The sequence below is a fragment of the Eubalaena glacialis genome, chromosome 1 (genome assembly GCF_028564815.1).
Source record: "Eubalaena glacialis isolate mEubGla1 chromosome 1, mEubGla1.1.hap2.+ XY, whole genome shotgun sequence".
Taxonomy (NCBI): domain Eukaryota; kingdom Metazoa; phylum Chordata; class Mammalia; order Artiodactyla; family Balaenidae; genus Eubalaena; species Eubalaena glacialis.
This window is the reverse complement of record NC_083716.1, coordinates 94,376,282-94,393,761: the sequence shown is the minus strand read 5'-3', so window position 1 is coordinate 94,393,761 and position 17,480 is coordinate 94,376,282. Positions and strand designations below refer to the sequence as shown.

At 39.2% G+C, this 17,480-nt stretch overlaps 1 protein-coding gene across 1 annotated transcript in view; it reads right to left on the bottom strand.

Annotated features, from left to right (window-relative positions):
- The window catches only part of LOC133091320 (formin-2-like), a 345,797-nt gene that overhangs the window by 216,524 nt on the left and 111,793 nt on the right, over positions 1-17,480 (bottom strand).

The window sequence follows — 17,480 nt, the reverse complement described above, 5'->3', positions numbered from 1 at the left end:
CAGACCTACCTGCTGGTGATGGAGGGTCTCCTGCGGAGGCGGGGGCTGGCTGTGGCTTACCGTGGGGACGGGGACACTGGCAGCAGAAGTTCTGGGAAGTACTCCTGGACGTGAGCCCTCCCAGAGTGTGCCATTAGCTCCAACAAAAAGCTCAGGTAGGCTCCAGTGTTGGGTTGCCTTAGGCCAAACAACCAACAGGGAGGGAACCCAGACCCACCCATCACCAGTCAAGAGGATTAAAGTTTTACTGAGCTCTGCCACCAGAGCAACACCCAGCTATACCGACCACCAGTCCCTCTCATCAGAAAACCTGCACAAGCCTCTTAGAGAGCCTCATCCACCAGAGAACAGACAGCAGAAGCAAGAAGAACTACAATCATACAGCCTGTGGAACAAAAACCACATTCACAGAAAGATAGACAAGATGAAAAGGCAGAGGGCTATGTACCAGATGAAGGAACAAGATAAAACCCCAGAAAAACAACTAAATGAAGTGGAGATAGGAAACCTTCCAGAAAAAAATTCAGAATAATGATAGTGAAGATGATCCAGGACCTCGGAAAAACAATGGAGGCAAAGATAGAGAAGATGCAAGAAATGTTTAACAAAGACCTAGAAGAATTAAAGAACAAGCAAACAGAGATGAAAAATACAATAACTGAAATGAAAACTATACTAGAAGGAATCAATAGCAGAATAACTGAGGCAGAAGAATGGATAAGTGACCTGAAAGACAGAATGCTGGAATTCACTGCTGCAGAACAGAATAAAGAAAAAAGAATGAAAAGAAATGAAGACAGCCTAAGAGACCCCTGGGACAACATTAAACGCAACAACATTCGCATTATAGGGATCCCAGAAGGAGAAGAGAGAGAGAAAGGACCTGAGAAAAATTTGAAGAGAGTATAGTCGAAAACTTCCCTAACATGGGAAAGGAAATAGCCACCCAAGTCCAGGAAGCGCAGCAAGTCCCATACAGGATAAACCCAAGGAGGAACATGCTGAGACACATAGTAATCAAATTGGCAAAAATTAAAGACAAAGAAAAATTATTGAAAGCAGCAAGGGAAAAATGACAAATAACATACAAGGGGACTCCCACAAGGTTAACAGCTGATTTCTCAGCAGAAACTCTACAAGCCAGAAGGGAGTGGCATGATATACTTAAAGTGATGAAAGGGAAGAACCTATAACCAAGATTACGCTCCCCGGCAAGGATCTCATTCAGATTTGATGGAGAAATCAAAAGCTTTACAGACAAGCAAAAGTTAAGAGAATTCAGCACCACCAAACCAGCTCTACAACAAATGCTAAAGGAACTTCTCTAAGTGGGAAACACAAGAGAAGAAAAGGACGTACAAAAACAAACCCAAAACAATTAAGAAAATGGTCATAGGAACATACATATTGATAATTACCTTAAACGTGAATGGATTAAATGCTCCAACCAAAAGACACAGGCTCGCTGAATGGATACAAAAACAAGACCCATATATATGCTGTCTACAAGAGACCCACTTCAGACCTAGAGACACATACAGACTGAAAGTGAGGGGATGGAAAAAGATATTCCATGCAAATGGAAATGAAAAGAAAGCTGGAGTAGCAATACTCATATCAGATAAAATAGACTTTAAAATAAAGAATGTTACAAGAGACAAGGAAGGACACTACATAATGATCAAGGGATCAATCCAAGAAGAAGATATAACAATTATAAATATATATGCACCCAACATAGGAGCACCTCAATACATAAGGTAACTGCTAACAGCTATAAAAGAGGAAATTGACAGTAACCCAATAATAGTGGGAGACTTTAACACCTCATTTACACCGATCGACAGATCATCCAAAATGAAAATAAATAAGGGAACAGAAGCTTTAAATGACACAATAGACCAGATAGATTTAATTGATATTTACAGGACATTCCATCCAAAAACAGCAGATTACACGTTCTTCTCAAGTGTGCACGGAACATTCTCCAGGATAGATCACATCTTGGGTCACAAATGAAGCCTCAGTAAATTTAAGAAAATTGAAATCATATGAAGCATCTTTTCTGACCACAATGCTATGAGATTAGAAATGAATTTCAGGGAAAAAAAACGTAAAAAACACAAACACATGGGAGCTGAACAATACGTTACTAACTAATCAAGAGATCACTGAAGAAATCAAAGAGGAAGTCAAAAGATACCAAGAGGCAAATGACAATGAAAACACGACGATCCAAAACCTATGGGATGCGGCAAAAGCAGTTCTGAGAGGGAAGTTTATAGCTATACAAGCCTACCTAAAGAAACAAGAAAAATCTCCAATAAACCATCTAACCTTACAGCTAAAGGAACTAGAGAAAGAAGAACAAACAAAACCCAGAGTTAGCAGAAGGAAGGAAATCATAAAGATCAGAGCAGAAATAAATGAAATAGAAACAAAGAAAACAATAGCAAAGATCAATAAAACTAAAAGCTAGTTCTTTGAAAAGATAAACAAAATTGATAAACCAGTAGCCAGACTCATCAAGAAAAAGAGGGAGAGGACTCAAATCAATAAAATCAGAAATGAAAAAGGAGAAGTTACAACAGACACCGCAGAAATACAAAGCATCCTAAGAGACTACTACAAGCAGCTCTATGCCAATAAAATGGACAACCTGGAAGACAAGGACAGATTCTTAGAAAGGGATAACCTTCCAAGACTGAACCAGGAAGAAATAGAAAATATGAACAGACCAATCACAAGTAATGCAATTGAAACTGTGATTAAAAATCTTCCAGAAAACAAAAGTCCAGGACCAGATGGCTTCACAGGTGAATTCTATCAAACATTTAGAGAAGAGCTAACACCCATCCTTCTCAAACTCTTCCAAAAAATTGCAGAGGAAGGAGCACTCCCAAACTCATTCTATGAGGCCACCATCAGCCTGATACCAAAACCAGACAAAGATACTACAAAAAAAGAAAATTACAGACAAATATCACTGATGAATATAGATGCAAAAATCCTCAACTAAATACTAGCAAACAGAATCCAACAACACATTAAAAGGATCATACACCATGATCAAGTGGGATTTATCCCAGGGATGCAAGGATTCTTCAATATATGCAAATCAATCAATGTGATACACCCTATTGACAAACTGAAGAATAAAAACCATATGATCATCTCAATAGATGCAGAAAAAGCTTTTGACAAAATTCAACACCCATTTTTGATAAAAACTCTCCAGAAAGTCGGCATAGAGGGAACCTACCTCAACATAATAAAGGCCATATATGACAAACCCACAGCAAACATCATTCTCAATGATGAAAAACTGAAAGCACTTCCTCTAGGATCACGAACAAGACAAGGATGTCCACTCTCACCACTATTATTCAACATAGTTTTGGAAGTCCTAGTCACGGCAATCAGAGAAGAAAAAGAAATAAAAGAAATACAAAGTGGAAAAGAAGAAGTAAAACTTTCACTGTTTGCAGATGATGTGATACTATATATAGAGGATCCTAAGGATGCCACCAGAAAATTACTAAAGCTAATCAATGAATTTGGTAAAGTTGCAGGATACAAAATTAATGCACAGAAATCTCTTGCATTCCTATACACTAATGATGAAATATCTGAAAGAGAAATTAAGGAAACACTCCCATTTACCATTGCAACAAAAAGAATAAAATACCTAGGAATAAACCTACCTAGGGAGACAAAAGACCTGTATGCAGAAAACTATAAGACACTGATGAAAGAAATTAAAGATGATACCAACAGATGGAGAGATATACCATGTTCTTGGATTGGAAGAATCAACATTGTGAAAATGACTATACTACCCAAAGCAATCTACAGATTAAATGCAATCCCCATCAAATTACCAATGACATTTTTTACGGAACTAGAATAAAAAGTCTTAAAATTTGTATGGAGACACAAAAGACCCCGAATAGTCAAAGCAGTCTTGAGGAAAAAAAACGGCGCTGGAGGAACCAGACTCCCTGACTTCAGACTATACTACAAAGCTACAATAATCAAGACAATATGGTACTGGCACAAAAACAGAAACATAGATCAGTGGAACAAGATAGAAAGCCCAGAGATAAACCCACGCACCTATGGTCAACTAATCTATGACAAAGGAGGCAAGGATATACAATGGAGAAAAGACAGTCTCTTCAATAAGTGGTGCTGGGAAAACTGGACAGCTACATGTAAAAGAATGAAATTAGAACACTCCCTAACACCATACACAAAAATAAACTCAAAATGGATTAGAGACCTAAATGTAAGACCGGACACTGTAAAACTCTTAGAGGAAAACATAGGAAGAACACTCCTTGACATAAATCACAGCAAGATATTTTTTGATCCACTTCCTAGAGTAATAGAAATAAAAACCAAAATAAACAAATGGGACCTAATGAAACTTAAAAGCTTTTGCACAGCAAAGGAAACCATAAACAAGACGAAAAGAAAATCCTCAGAATGGGAGAAAATAGTTGCAAACCAATCATCGGACAAAGGATTAATCTCCAAAATATATAAACAGTTCATGCACCTCGATTTAAAAAAAACAAACAACCCAATCCAAAAATGGGCAGAAGACCTAAATAGACATTTCTCCAAGGAAGACATAAAGATGGCCAAGAAGTACATGAAAAGCTGCTCAACATCACTAATTATTAGAGAAATGCAAATCAAAACTACAATGAGGTATCACCTCACACCAGTTAGAATTGGCTTCATCAGAAAATCTACAAACAACAAGTGTTGGAGAGGGTGTGGAGAAAAGGGAACCCTCTTGCACTGTTGGTGGGAATGTAAACTGATACAGCCACTATGGAGAACAGTATGGAGGTTCCTTACAAAACTAAAAATAGAATTACCATATGATCCAGCAATCCCACTACAGGGCATATACCCAGAGAATACCACAATTCAAAAAGACACATGCACCCCAATGTTCGTTGCAGCAGTATTTACAATAGCCAGGTCATGGAAGCAACCTAAAGCCCATCGACAGATGAATGGATAAAGAAGATGTGGTACATATATACAATGGAATATTACTCAGCCATAAAAAGGAACGAAATTGGGTCATTTGTTGAGACGTGGATGGATCTAGAGACTGTCATACAGAGTGAAGTAAGTCAGAAAGAGAAAAACAAGTATCATATATTAACGCATATATGTGGAACCTAGAAAAATGGTACAGATGAACCAGTTTTCAGGGCAGAAATTGAGACACAGATATAGAGAACAAACGTATGGACACCAAGGGGGGAAAGCCGCAGGGGGGTGGGGGTGGGGGTGTGATGAATTGGGCGCTTGGGATTGAGATATATACACTGATGTGTATAAAATGGATGACTAATAAGAACCTGCTGTATAAAAAAAAAGAAAAAAAAAGAATTACATAACCTTCCAATATCAAATCTCCCTTCCTTGAAGTGGAGATAATAATGGTGCCTTATCTCTATGGTTGTGATGAATGAGATAAAGCCTGTAAGTTACTTAGCACAGTGGGTAGTGTATTATGAACACCCAATAAATGTTAGCTATTATTATTACAAAAAAAAAAAAACTAAGGGAATCTGAATCAAGTATGGACTTTAGGTAATAATAATGTATTGATATTGGTTCAATGACAAAGGTACTTCCTAATATAAGATGTTAATAATAATTTTTTAAAAAAATCTCTAAAAGAGTCCCCAGTAAGATCATGGGAAATATTTCTGATATCCATATGGGCATATTCATATATCTTAAGTGCATGTACACAACTTACATCACGTTACTACAATTCAAATATTTTATCCAAGGCATTTCAGAAAGGGATGCCTTTGGTCACCACAATTTATGAAGGTGGCTGAGAGCAACTGTGCCCCTGTGTGGGTCACCCTCACACCCACACAGTGTCTTCCTCTCCCAAGGGGACACTTTCAGGAAAAAGTGTTTTGGGAATAGAAAAGGGGGAAGCCCTCTGGGTAAACTGATTACCAATAACAGGTGAGTAAGAAGAAAAGACAAGAGAGGAATGGGTAGAGAAAAAGGAGGAAAGCAGGGACAGGAGGTAGGAGAGAAGGGGGTACAGACTCCAGCTGACCAAAGCTCAGGATCACACACCTGCTTACACAGGCTCAACTGCTCCCTTAAGGCTGGAATGAGAGGGGAGGGGGCAGGGTCCCTGTGCTCCAAACTGCTTCTCCAGAGCATCCAGGGCTTTTCACAGATGACCCCAACAGAGGCCAACATGAGGAGCCACCATCCACGGCATGGACCCCTACTACCTTCCCCTCTCTTCATCTACTGTGGAGGAATAATTAAGATGTTAATACAAAGACGACACAAACTACTGGGTTGGCCAAAAAGTTCATTCGGGTTTTTCCGGAATTTCATTTTTTTTTATAGCTGAGTAATATTGCATTGTATAAATATACCACATCTTCTTTATCCATTCTTCTCTTGATGGAAACCTAGGTTGCTTCCATATCTTGGCAATTATAAATAATGCTGCTACGAACATTGGGCTGCATGTATCTTTTCGAATTAAGTGTTTTCTTTTTTTCTTTTTCTTCAGATAAATACCCAGGAGTGAAATTGCTGGGTCACATGGTACGTTTTAGTTTTTTTGAGAAACCTCCATACTGTTTTCTGTAGTGTCTGCACCAATTTACATTCCCACCAACAGTGTATGTGGGGTCTGTTTTATCCACATTCTAACCAACATTTGTTATTGTGTTCCTTCTTTTTTACATTTTCTTTTTTTATTATTTTTTCAAAAATTTTATTGAAATATACTTATTTACAACATGTTAATTTCTTCTGCACAGCAAAGTGACTCAGTTATATATACATATATATATTCTGTCATTGTGTTCTTTTTGATGACAGCCATTCTGACAGGTGTGAGGTGATGTCTCATTGTGGTTTTGATTTTCATTTCTCTGAGGACTAATGATGTTGAGTATCTTTTCATGGGCCTGTTGGCCATCTGTAGGTCATCTTTAGAAGAAAGCCTATTCAGGTCTTTTGTCTATTTTTCAATTGGCGTTTTTGTTTTGTTTTTAATGTTTATTTATTTATTTAGGCTGCAGTGGGTCTTAGTTGCAGCATGCAGGACCTTCGTTGTGGCATGTGGGATCTTTAGTTGAAGCATGCATGTGGGATCTAGTTCCCTGACCAGGGATCAATCCCAGGACCCCTGCACTGGGAGCACAGAGTCTTAGTCACTAGACCACCAGGGAAGTCCCAGGGGGTTTGTTTTTTGATGTTGAGTTGTATGAGCTATTTATGTATTCTGTATATTAGCCCCTTATCCGTCACATAATTTGCAAATATTTTCTCCCATTCAGTAGGTTGTCTTTTCATTTTGTCGATGGTTTCCTTTGCCATGCAAAAGCTTTTCAGATTAATTAGGTCCCATCTGTTTATGTTGGTTTTTATTTCTTTTGCTTTAGGAGACAGATCCAAAAAACTATTGCTATCATTTGTGTCAAAGAGTGTTCTGCCTATCTTTTCTTCTAGGAGTTTTATGGTTTCTGGTCTTACATTAATATTCAGGCCTTTAATCCATTTTGAGTTTATTTTTGTGTACAGTGTTAGAGAATATTCTAATTTCATTCTTTTACATGTAGTTGTCCAGTTTTCCCAGCACCACTTATTGAAGAAACTGTCTTCTCCATTGTATACTCTTGCCTCCTTTGTTGTAGATGAATTTGACAGTATAAGCTCAGGTTTATTTCTGGACTCTCTATTCTGTTCCATGGATCTGTGTGTCTGTTTTTGTGTCAGTACCATATTGTTTTGTTTTGTTTGTTTTTGGGTTTTTTTAACATCTTTATTGGAGTATAATTGCTTTACAATGGTGTGTTAGTTTCTGCTTTATAACAAAGTGAATCAGTTATACATATACATATGTTCTCATATCTCTTATCTCTTGCATCTCCCTCCCTCCCACCCTCCCTATCCCACCCCTCTAGGTGGTCACAGAGCACTGAGCTGATCTCCCTGTGCTATGCAGCTCTTCCTATTAGCTATCTATTTTACATTTGGGAGTATATATAAGTCCATGCCACTCTCTCACTTTGTCCCAGCTTACCCTTACCCCTCCCTGTGTCCTCAAGTCCATTCTCTATGTCTGCATCTTTATTCCTGTCCTGCCCCTAGGTTCTTCAGAACCGTTTTTTTTTTTTTTAGATCCATATGTATGTATTAGCATATGGTATTTGTTTTTCTCTTTCTGACTTACTTCACTCTGTATGACAGACTCTAGGTCCATCCACCTCACTACAAATAACTCAATTTCGTTTCTTTTTATGGCTAATAGTCCATTGTACATATGTGCCACATCTTCTTTATCCATTCATCTGTTGATAGACACTTAGGTTGCTTCCATGTCCTGGCTATTGTAAATAGAGCTGCAATGAACATTGTGAGTACCATATTGTTTTGATTACTGTAACTTTGCAGTATAGTCTAACGTCAGGGAGCCTGATTCCTCTAGTTCTGTTCTTCTTTGTCAAAATTGTTTTGCCTATTTGGAGTCTTTTGTGTTTCCATAAAAATTTTTAAATTATTTGTTCTAGCTCTGTGATAAACACCCTTGATATTTTGATAGGGATTGCATTGAATCTGTGGATTGCCTTGGGTAGTATGGTCATTTTAAAAACGTTAATCCTTCCAGTTCATGAACATAGTATATCGTTCCATCTGTCTGTGTCATCTTCAATTTCGTTCACCAGTGTCTTATAGTTTTCCAAGTACAGGCCTTTTACCTCCTTAAGTCGGTTTATTCCTAGGTATTTTATTATTTTTAATTTGATGGTAAATGGGAATGTTTCCTCAGTTTCTCTTTCTGATAGTTTATTGAGGTGTATAGAAAGGTGACAGATTTGTTTATATGAATTTTATATCCTTCAACTTTACCAAATTTATTGATGAGCTCTAGTAGTTTTCCAGCAGTGTCTTTAGAATCTTCTATGTATGGTATCATATCATTTGCAAACACTGAGAGTTTTACTTCTTCCTTTCCAATCTGGATTCCTTTTATTTCTTTTTCTTGTCTGATTGCTGTGGCTAGGACTTCCAATAGTATGTTGAATAAAAGTGGTGAGAGTGGGCATCCTTGTCTTGTCCCTGATCTTAGAGGAAATACTTTCAGCTTTCCACCACTGAGTATGATGTTAGCTGTGGGCTTCTCACATAAGGCTTTTATTTCATTGAGGTATGTTCACTTTATACCCACTTTCTGGAGAGTTTGTGTCATATATGGATGTTGAACTTTGTCAAAACCTTTTTCTACATCTCTTTAGACAATCATATGTTTTTATTCTTCAATTTGTTAGTGTGGTATATCACATTGACTGATTTGAGGATACTGAACCATCCTTGCATCCCTGGAATAAATCCCACTTGATCATGGTGTATGATCTTTTTGATGTATTGTTGGATTCAGTTTGCTAATATTTTGAGGAGGACTTTTGCATCCATGTTCATCAGTGATATTGGCCTGTAATGTTCTTTTTTTGTGATATCTTTGTCAGGTTTTGGTATCAGGGTTATGCTGGCCTCGTAGAATGAGTTCAGAAGCATTGCTTCTTCTGCAATTTTTTTTTGGACTATTTTGAAAAGGTTAGGTGTTAACTCTTCTGTGAATCTTTGGTAGAATCCACATGTAAAGCCATCTGGTCTTTTGTTTGTTGGAAGTTGTTTTTTTGTTTTTGTTTTTTAATTACTGATGCAATTTCATTATTGGTAATTGGTCTGTTCATATCTTCTATTTCTTCCCAGTTCCAACTTGACAGATTGTACCTTTCTAAGAATTTGTCCATTTCTTATATGTTGTCCATTTTATTGGTGTATAGTTGCTTTTAGTAGTCTCTTATGGTCCTCTGTATTTCTGTGGTGTCAGCTGTAAGTTTTCCTTTTTCATTTTGGATTTTATTGATTTGGGCCCTCTCTCTTTGTTTCTTGATGAGTGTGGTCAAAGCTTTATCAATGTTTAAAATATCTTTTCAAAGAACCAGCTATTCTTTTCATTGATCTTTTCTATTCTTCTTTTACTCTCTCTTTCATTTATTTCTGCTCTGATCTTTATGATTTCTTTCCTTCAACTAAATTTGGGTTTTGTTTGTTCTTCTTTTTCTAGCTCCTTAAGGTATAAGGTTAGGTGTTTTATCTAAGATTTTTCTTGTTTGATGAAATAAACTTCTATCGCTATAAACATCTCTCTTAGAACTGCCTTTATTACTGTGTTACTGTTGATTTCTCCCTTCATGTCTGTTAATATTTGCATTATGTATTTATGTGCTCCTATGTTGGGTGCATATATATTTACAATTCTTATATCTTCTTCTTGGATTGATCCCTTGATCATAATGTAATATCCTTCTTTGTCTCTTTTAACAGTCTTTATTGTAAAGTCTATTTTTTTCTGATATAAGTATTGCTACCCTGGCTTTCTTTTCAATCCATTTGTATGGAATACATTTTTCCATCCCCTCATTTTCAGTCTATGTCTCCTTAGATCTGAAGCGAGTCTCTTATTGGTGGCATATATACAAGTCTATATATATATCTATTTATATATATATATTTGTATATATATGATTGTTATAAGTTTACTGATCTCTTAATTTCAAGCACCTTTTAAAAACCCTGCATTTGGGGCTTCCCTGGTGGTGCAGTGGTTACAAATCCATCTGCCAATGCAGGGGACATGAGTTCGACCCCTGGTCTGGGAAGATCCCACATGCCACAGAGCAACTAAGCCTGTGAGCCACAACTACTGAACCCTGCAGGCCTAGAGCCCATGCTCTGCAACAAGAGAAGCCACCACAATGAGAAGCCTGTGCACCTCAATGAAGAGTAGCCCCCACCCACCGCAACTAGAGAAAGCCTGCATGTAGTAACGAAGACCCAACACAGCCAAAAATAAATAAATACGTTTTTAAAAGTAAGTAAACAAATAAAATAAAAAATACAAACCCTGCATTTGTACTCTCCTAGCCTCCTGATTACTGTTTTTGATATATTTTACATTTAATTGTTTTGTGTATCACTTAACTGCTTATTGTGGATATGAATGATTTTACTACTTTTGTCTTCTAACATTCCTACTAGTTTGTGTGGATGACTTCCTATCTTTACTATATGTTTGCCTTTATTGATGAACTTTTTCCTTTCATAATTTTCATATTTCTAGTTGTCGTCTTTTCTTTCTCACTTAGAGAAGTTCCTTTAATATTTGTTGTAAAGGTGTTTTGGTGGTGCTGAACTCTTTTAGCTCTTGCTTGTCTGTGATGCTTTCAATTTCTCAATCAAATACCTGAAAGAGAACCTTGATCGGTAGAATATTCTTGGTTGTAGGCTCTTCCCCTTCATCACTTTAAATACATCATGGCCCTGACTTCTGGCCTTCACAGTTTCTTCTGAAAAGTCAACTGATAGCGTTATGGCAATTCCCTTGTATGTTACTTGTTCCTTTTCCCTTGCTGCTTTTATATTTTCTAATTCTTTGTTTAAAAAAAAAAAACTTCTAATTTTCACTGTGTACATCCATTCTCCTCCCGAGTTCTTTGATCATCTTTACAATCATTACCCTGAACAATTTCTCAGATGGATTGCCTATTTCCATGTCACTTATTTCTTCTTCTGGGGTTTTATCTTGTTCCTTCGTCTGAAACATATTCCTCTGTCACCTCATTGTGTCTAAATTGCTATTTGTATTTTTACGTATGTGGTAGGTCATTTACATTTCTTGACCTTGGAGAAGTGACCCTCTGTAGGAGACACCCTATGCATCCCAGGAGTCAACTCTCCTCTCGTCACGCAAAGGCCAAGGGCCAGCTGGTCCCAGGGTAGTGTCTGGCCTGCATATGTGGATTCTATCTGCAGGCTGCAGGACCATAGTTTTCTTGCTTCTGGTGTCTGCCCCTGGTAGGTGAGGCTGGTCTAGAGGCTTGTGCAGGCTTTGTGGTGTGAGGGGCTGGTGCCTGCCCACCAGTGGGTGGAGCTGGGTCTTGGTCCTCTGGTGGGCAGGGTCATGCCTAGGATGTGTCTAGAGGTGGCTGTGTCTCTAGCCTGCCTGCCTATGGGTGGGGCTGTGTCCCTCCCCCCAGTTACTTGTTCGGCCAGAGGTGTCCAAACACTGGCGCCTACAGGCTCTTGGGTGGGGCCAGGCCTTGATGACAATATGTCAGCCTCCAGGAGAGCTCGCACAGGTAAATGCTCCCTGACATGTCCACCACCAGTGTCCTTGTCCCCAAAGTGAGCCAGAGACACCCCTGCCTCCCCAGGAGACCCTCCAAGACCAGCAGGTAGGTCTGTCCCAGGCTCCTATGAAATTGTGGCTTTTGCCCTTGTTCCTGGTGTGCGTGAGATTTTGTGGGTGCCCTGTAAGAGTGAAGTCTCTGTTTTCCCCAGTCCCGTGGAACTCCTGCGACCAAGCCCCACTGGGCTTCAAAGCCAAATGCTCTGGGGGCTTCTCTTCCCAGTGTCAGACCCCCACACTGGGGGGCCTGACATGGAGCTCAGAACTCTCACTCCTGTGGGAAAACCTCTGTAATATAATTATTCCCCAGTTTGTGGGTCACCCACCCAGAGAGTGTCAGATTTGATTATATCACAACTCCAACCCTCCTACCAGTTTTGTTGTGCTTCCTTCTTTATGTCTTTAGTTGTAGAGATCTTTTCTGGTAGGTTTCAGACTTTTTCAATGATAGTTGTTCTGCAGATTTTAGTGATTTTGGTGTCCTCATGAGAGGAGGTGAGCTTAGGGTTCTTTTACTCCACCATCTTGGCCGCTCCCACAGGATTCACTTTCCCCTTTGCTGAGTTTAATATTCTCTCTTTGCCTTTTGTTTTTGCCAATTTAATTACAATATGCCTTGGTGTGTTCCTCTTTGGCTTAGTCCTCTATAGGACTCTGCACTTCCTGCACTTGGCAACTGGTTCCTTTTCCTAGGTTAGGGAAGTTTTCAGCTATTATGACTTCAGTTATGTTCTCAGCTCCTTTCTCTTCTCTCTTCTCCTTCTGGGACCCCTACAGTGCAAATATTAGTATGCTTGATGTTGTCCCAGAGGTGTCTTAAACTGTCCTCATTTCTTTTCATTCTTTTTCTTTTTTCTGTTCAGCATCAGCAATTTCCACTGCTCTGTCTTCCAGCTTGCTGATCCATTCCTCTGTATCATTTACTTTACTATTGATTCCTTCTAATATATTTTACATTTCACTTATTGTATTCTGCATCTGTTTAGTTGTTCTTTATATTTTCTGACTCTTTGTTAAAAACTTCTAACTTCTCACTCTGTGCATCCATTCTTCTCCCAAGTTCTTTGATCATCTTTACGGTCATTACCTAGAACTCTTTCCTGGGTAGATTTCCTATCTCCACTTCACTCAGTTCTTCTTCTGAGGTTTTATCTTGTCCCTTCATCTGGAACATTTTCCCCTGTCACCTCATTTTGCCTAACTTGCTGTTTTTATTTTTATGGGTCTGGTGGGTATGTTTCCTGACCTTAAAGAAGGGGCTTTTTGCGAGAGACAGAGTTCCAGCAGCACACTACCCTCTCGTCAGCAGAGCCATATGCTCTAGGGGTCCCCCCTATGACGTCTGTCTGGGTCTTTCTGTTGTGGCAGGCTGACTATGTGGGTGGTCCAGTAGGCCTGGTGGCTCCCAGTCTATTTAGTTACCTGGTGTGGCTTGTGCAGAGGCTGCTGGCCACTGGTTGGCAGAAGTAGGTCACGAGGCAGCTGACTGCAGAACCCCAGGGAAGCCTGGGGCTAGTGCTGGCTCTCTGGTGGGCGGATTCAGGGTCCAGGTGATACCAGGGCTGTTGCCCACCCACTGGTGGGTGAAGTCAAGTTCTAGGGCAAGTACCAACCTACTGGTGGGCAGAACCAGGTCCTGAGTTCTGGTTGCTGGGCACCAGGGGTCCTAGAGCAGGTGTCAGATCACTGGTGGATGGCGCCAGTTCCTGACAAAGATTTCTGTGGGTCCCGAGTTTTCTTGACACTTGTGTTGGCCTGCTACTGGGCAGGGTCTCCTCTCTAGTGGGATGGCCAGTCCAGACTGCAGTGCTGTGGTTTTCTTACAGCTGGTGTCTGCACTCTGGTGGGTGGAACTGGGTCCAGAGGCAGCTATGGGCTCAAGGGTTCTTAAGGCAGCCTGTCTGCTGTTGGATGGGGCTCTGTCCATGCCCAGTCAGTTACTTAGCCTGAGATGTCCCAGCACTGGAGCCAAAATGGCCCTTGCCAGCACCAGTGTCCATGTCCGTGTGGTAGAACAAGCTCCCCAAACAGCTGCCACCAGTGTCTATGTCTGCAGGGTGAACTGCAGGGAGAGGAGGTGAGCTTAGGCCCTTTCTACTCTACCATCTTATACATTCTCTCTCAAACTTCTTTTTTTTTTTTAAATTGAACCATAGTTGATTTACAATGTTGTGTTAATTCTGCTGTAGAGCAAAGTGACTCAGTTATACATATATATACATTCTTTTTTATGTTCTTTTCCATTATAGTTTATCACAGGATATTGAATATAGTTCCCTGTGCTGTACAGTTGGTCCTTGTTGTTTATCAATTCTCCATGTAATAGTTTGCATCTGCTGACCCCAACCTCACACTCCATCTCTCCCCCACCCCTGCCTTGGCAACCCCAGGTCTGTTCTCTATGTCTGTGAGTCTGCCAAACTTAATTCTTAAATGCTATTATCTCAGCCAGCTATTTTTCATCATAGGTTTAGGTATAATAAAAGAATGTATAAAACTTAAAAGCCATGAAAAGGAAGAGGGGGAAGAAGAAAAAAAGGAGGAGAGACTGATCCTAAATCAGGTTCTCACTAAAAATTAAAGTTTTAAAGGGAGAGAAGGGGGGAATTCCAGTGGTCAGGACTCCGCGGTTCCACTGAAGGAGGCAAGGGTTCAATCCCTGGTCAGGGAACTGTGATCCCACATGCTGCATGGCATGGCCAAAAAGAAGAAAAAAAAAAAGAAATTAAAAGAGAAAAGGAAAAAAGTGATGTTTTCAATTCTGTACAGAATCTGTGAGTGAATCCTTATAAATGGAGGAAAGATAACAAATCTATTTTAGTCAACACAGTAATATATTTTATATACCACCAATTTTGAGATTATTTATATTTTAAAATATTGCTTCAAACCTCTAAATCGTTACAAGTGGTAGAGTCTGCCACCCTCTTTGGCCGAACAATTATATACTATAAGTCAGCCAAAATTCTTCTATTTCTGTATAATCTTATATGTGGGTGGTGTTGGTTAGTTCTTATAAATTGTTTGAATACTTACATATCACAAAAGACAAGTTGTCATTAAAAAGAGTATGTTCACAAAAGTATTTTTCAAAATATAAGATTATCTTATTCGCAGAAAAAGAAACATTACTGTATTAAGGCTAAAACTGTGAAAAAGAAAGCCAAGATATGTCCAAGGAAAGCTTTTGCTGAAAAGTTAATTTGCTCATCTTTGAAACTTTATTATGTTTACTGTGTAAGCAAGATACTTTCAGAGGCTAGAATATAAAACCACTTATTGGTAAGTTAACACCGTGAGAGTTTATTCTATAAATGTTAATATGAGATATGCAATTCATTTTCTACAATATTCAAATTTTCAAGTTCTACTAAATTCTAAGGCCACATTATTGGCAAGTTAGGATACCTCTAGACATCTGTAAATTTTAAATTCTGCTCTTCACAGAAGCCTACAAATTCTCTGTCTCATGCTCTAAATTCTAAAACATTCTATGGCTTTGGAGAAAGCCAATGAGATTCCAGATTTACAATAAGACAACACATGCTGTACATAATGTTATAGGAAAAGAAACCCAGATTTTAAATCGATAATATTATGCACAGAAGTAAAGTGCCATCGATTTCAAGTTTGAAACGGAATTTCAAGTTTGAAAAGAAATTTCAAGAAATAAGGAAATATCAGAACATATGGTGACTGTTAAATAACTCACCTCGGGCTCCTTAAAGCAGAACATATTATGGAAAAGAAGAGTGTCACACAGAGAGCTAAAATAGCATCTCTGCAATCCTTACAATGAAAAAGATAAGGAATTACTGAAAATGGAATATTTCTGAACTGGAATGGAAATGACAAGTGTCTTCCAACCCCTTCATTGCATAGATGAGAAATATGGGGTGCAGGGGGGGCAGAGTTCAGCTAGAAATCATCATCGGCGGTGTAACTTCTGACGTCTATGGCACTGATTGATCATCTCATTGATGGGAAGGTACAGTCACCATCATTAGTGACTAACCAGAGTGGAAGTAATAAACAACACGTCTGCGAAAGGGGTCAGAAAAAATGGAAATAAACAACCTTTTTGGTTCCCTCACATCTTCTGAATGCTCTCTCTCGTTACCTGAGGCGCGGCAAGGTCCTGCACTAACTCTAAAGCAAAATATTCCTCAACTCTCCCAATTAGTGCAAGGAAGGAAAACAGTCTTATCTCAGTTTCCCTTCAGTGATGATCCATGGATAAATGTCTCACCTTCTAACCACCCTCTGCGCCAACACGCAACTAGCCTCTAAGGTCATTAAACTTCTAAAGAACAGAGCTCACAGCAACTCTGGTGGAGTGGCTCAGGGGTGTATGCACGTGTCTGCAAATGAAGGGAAAGCCCTGCAAGCAGTGATCTGGGCGCTGTAAATAAATTCTAGCTGGTTGTCAGGTTTGCAAACACAGAATCTATAAATAATGAGGATCAACACTACATCAAGACAATGACTTTGGAAGCCAAAGTATTGCCCAGACATAACGACAATAATGACAAGGCAACAGCTAACATTTGCAGTGCCTTACTATGTGCCAGGAGCTCTTCTAAGCACTTTATAAAAATTAGTGCATTTAAATCTCACAAAACCCTATGAGACCAGAGTTATCATTATCCCCATTTCATAGAAGAGGAAATTAAGGCATGGAGAATATAATCCATTGCTGAGGTTCCTCAGGTAACAGTGGGGTAGCTGGGATTTGTGCCCAGGAAAACTGGTCCAAAGCCCAATCCTCAGTCACTATGGGGTGAACAGAAGCAGAGTTTCTATGACTCCCCAATCAGCACCTCTGCTCTAGTCAGTGTGGTCCCTGATATATTTCTTCATTCATCAAACATTTTCTGATCTGCCCAAAAATGTCAGGTGCTATGTTAGATATTGGAGGGACAAGTAGAATAAGGAGAGTCTTAGCTTTAAGGAGGTCAACTGTCTATGAGACATGTGTAACACAACAATTATGGAAATGCAAGGTAAGTATACGGTCCCAGAGCAGAGGTATCAAAAGGGGTCTCTAGATGGAGGCCTCTCTGGGGACGTGTCTAAGAGGGAGTGAAGTTTGACATGAGTTTAGATTAAGAAATAGGAATTCAGTGAATTAAAAGGTGGCAGTAGGAGTGAGAAGGAAAAGATATCAAAAACAGTTATGAAGGATGCTAATGCCTAGAAAACA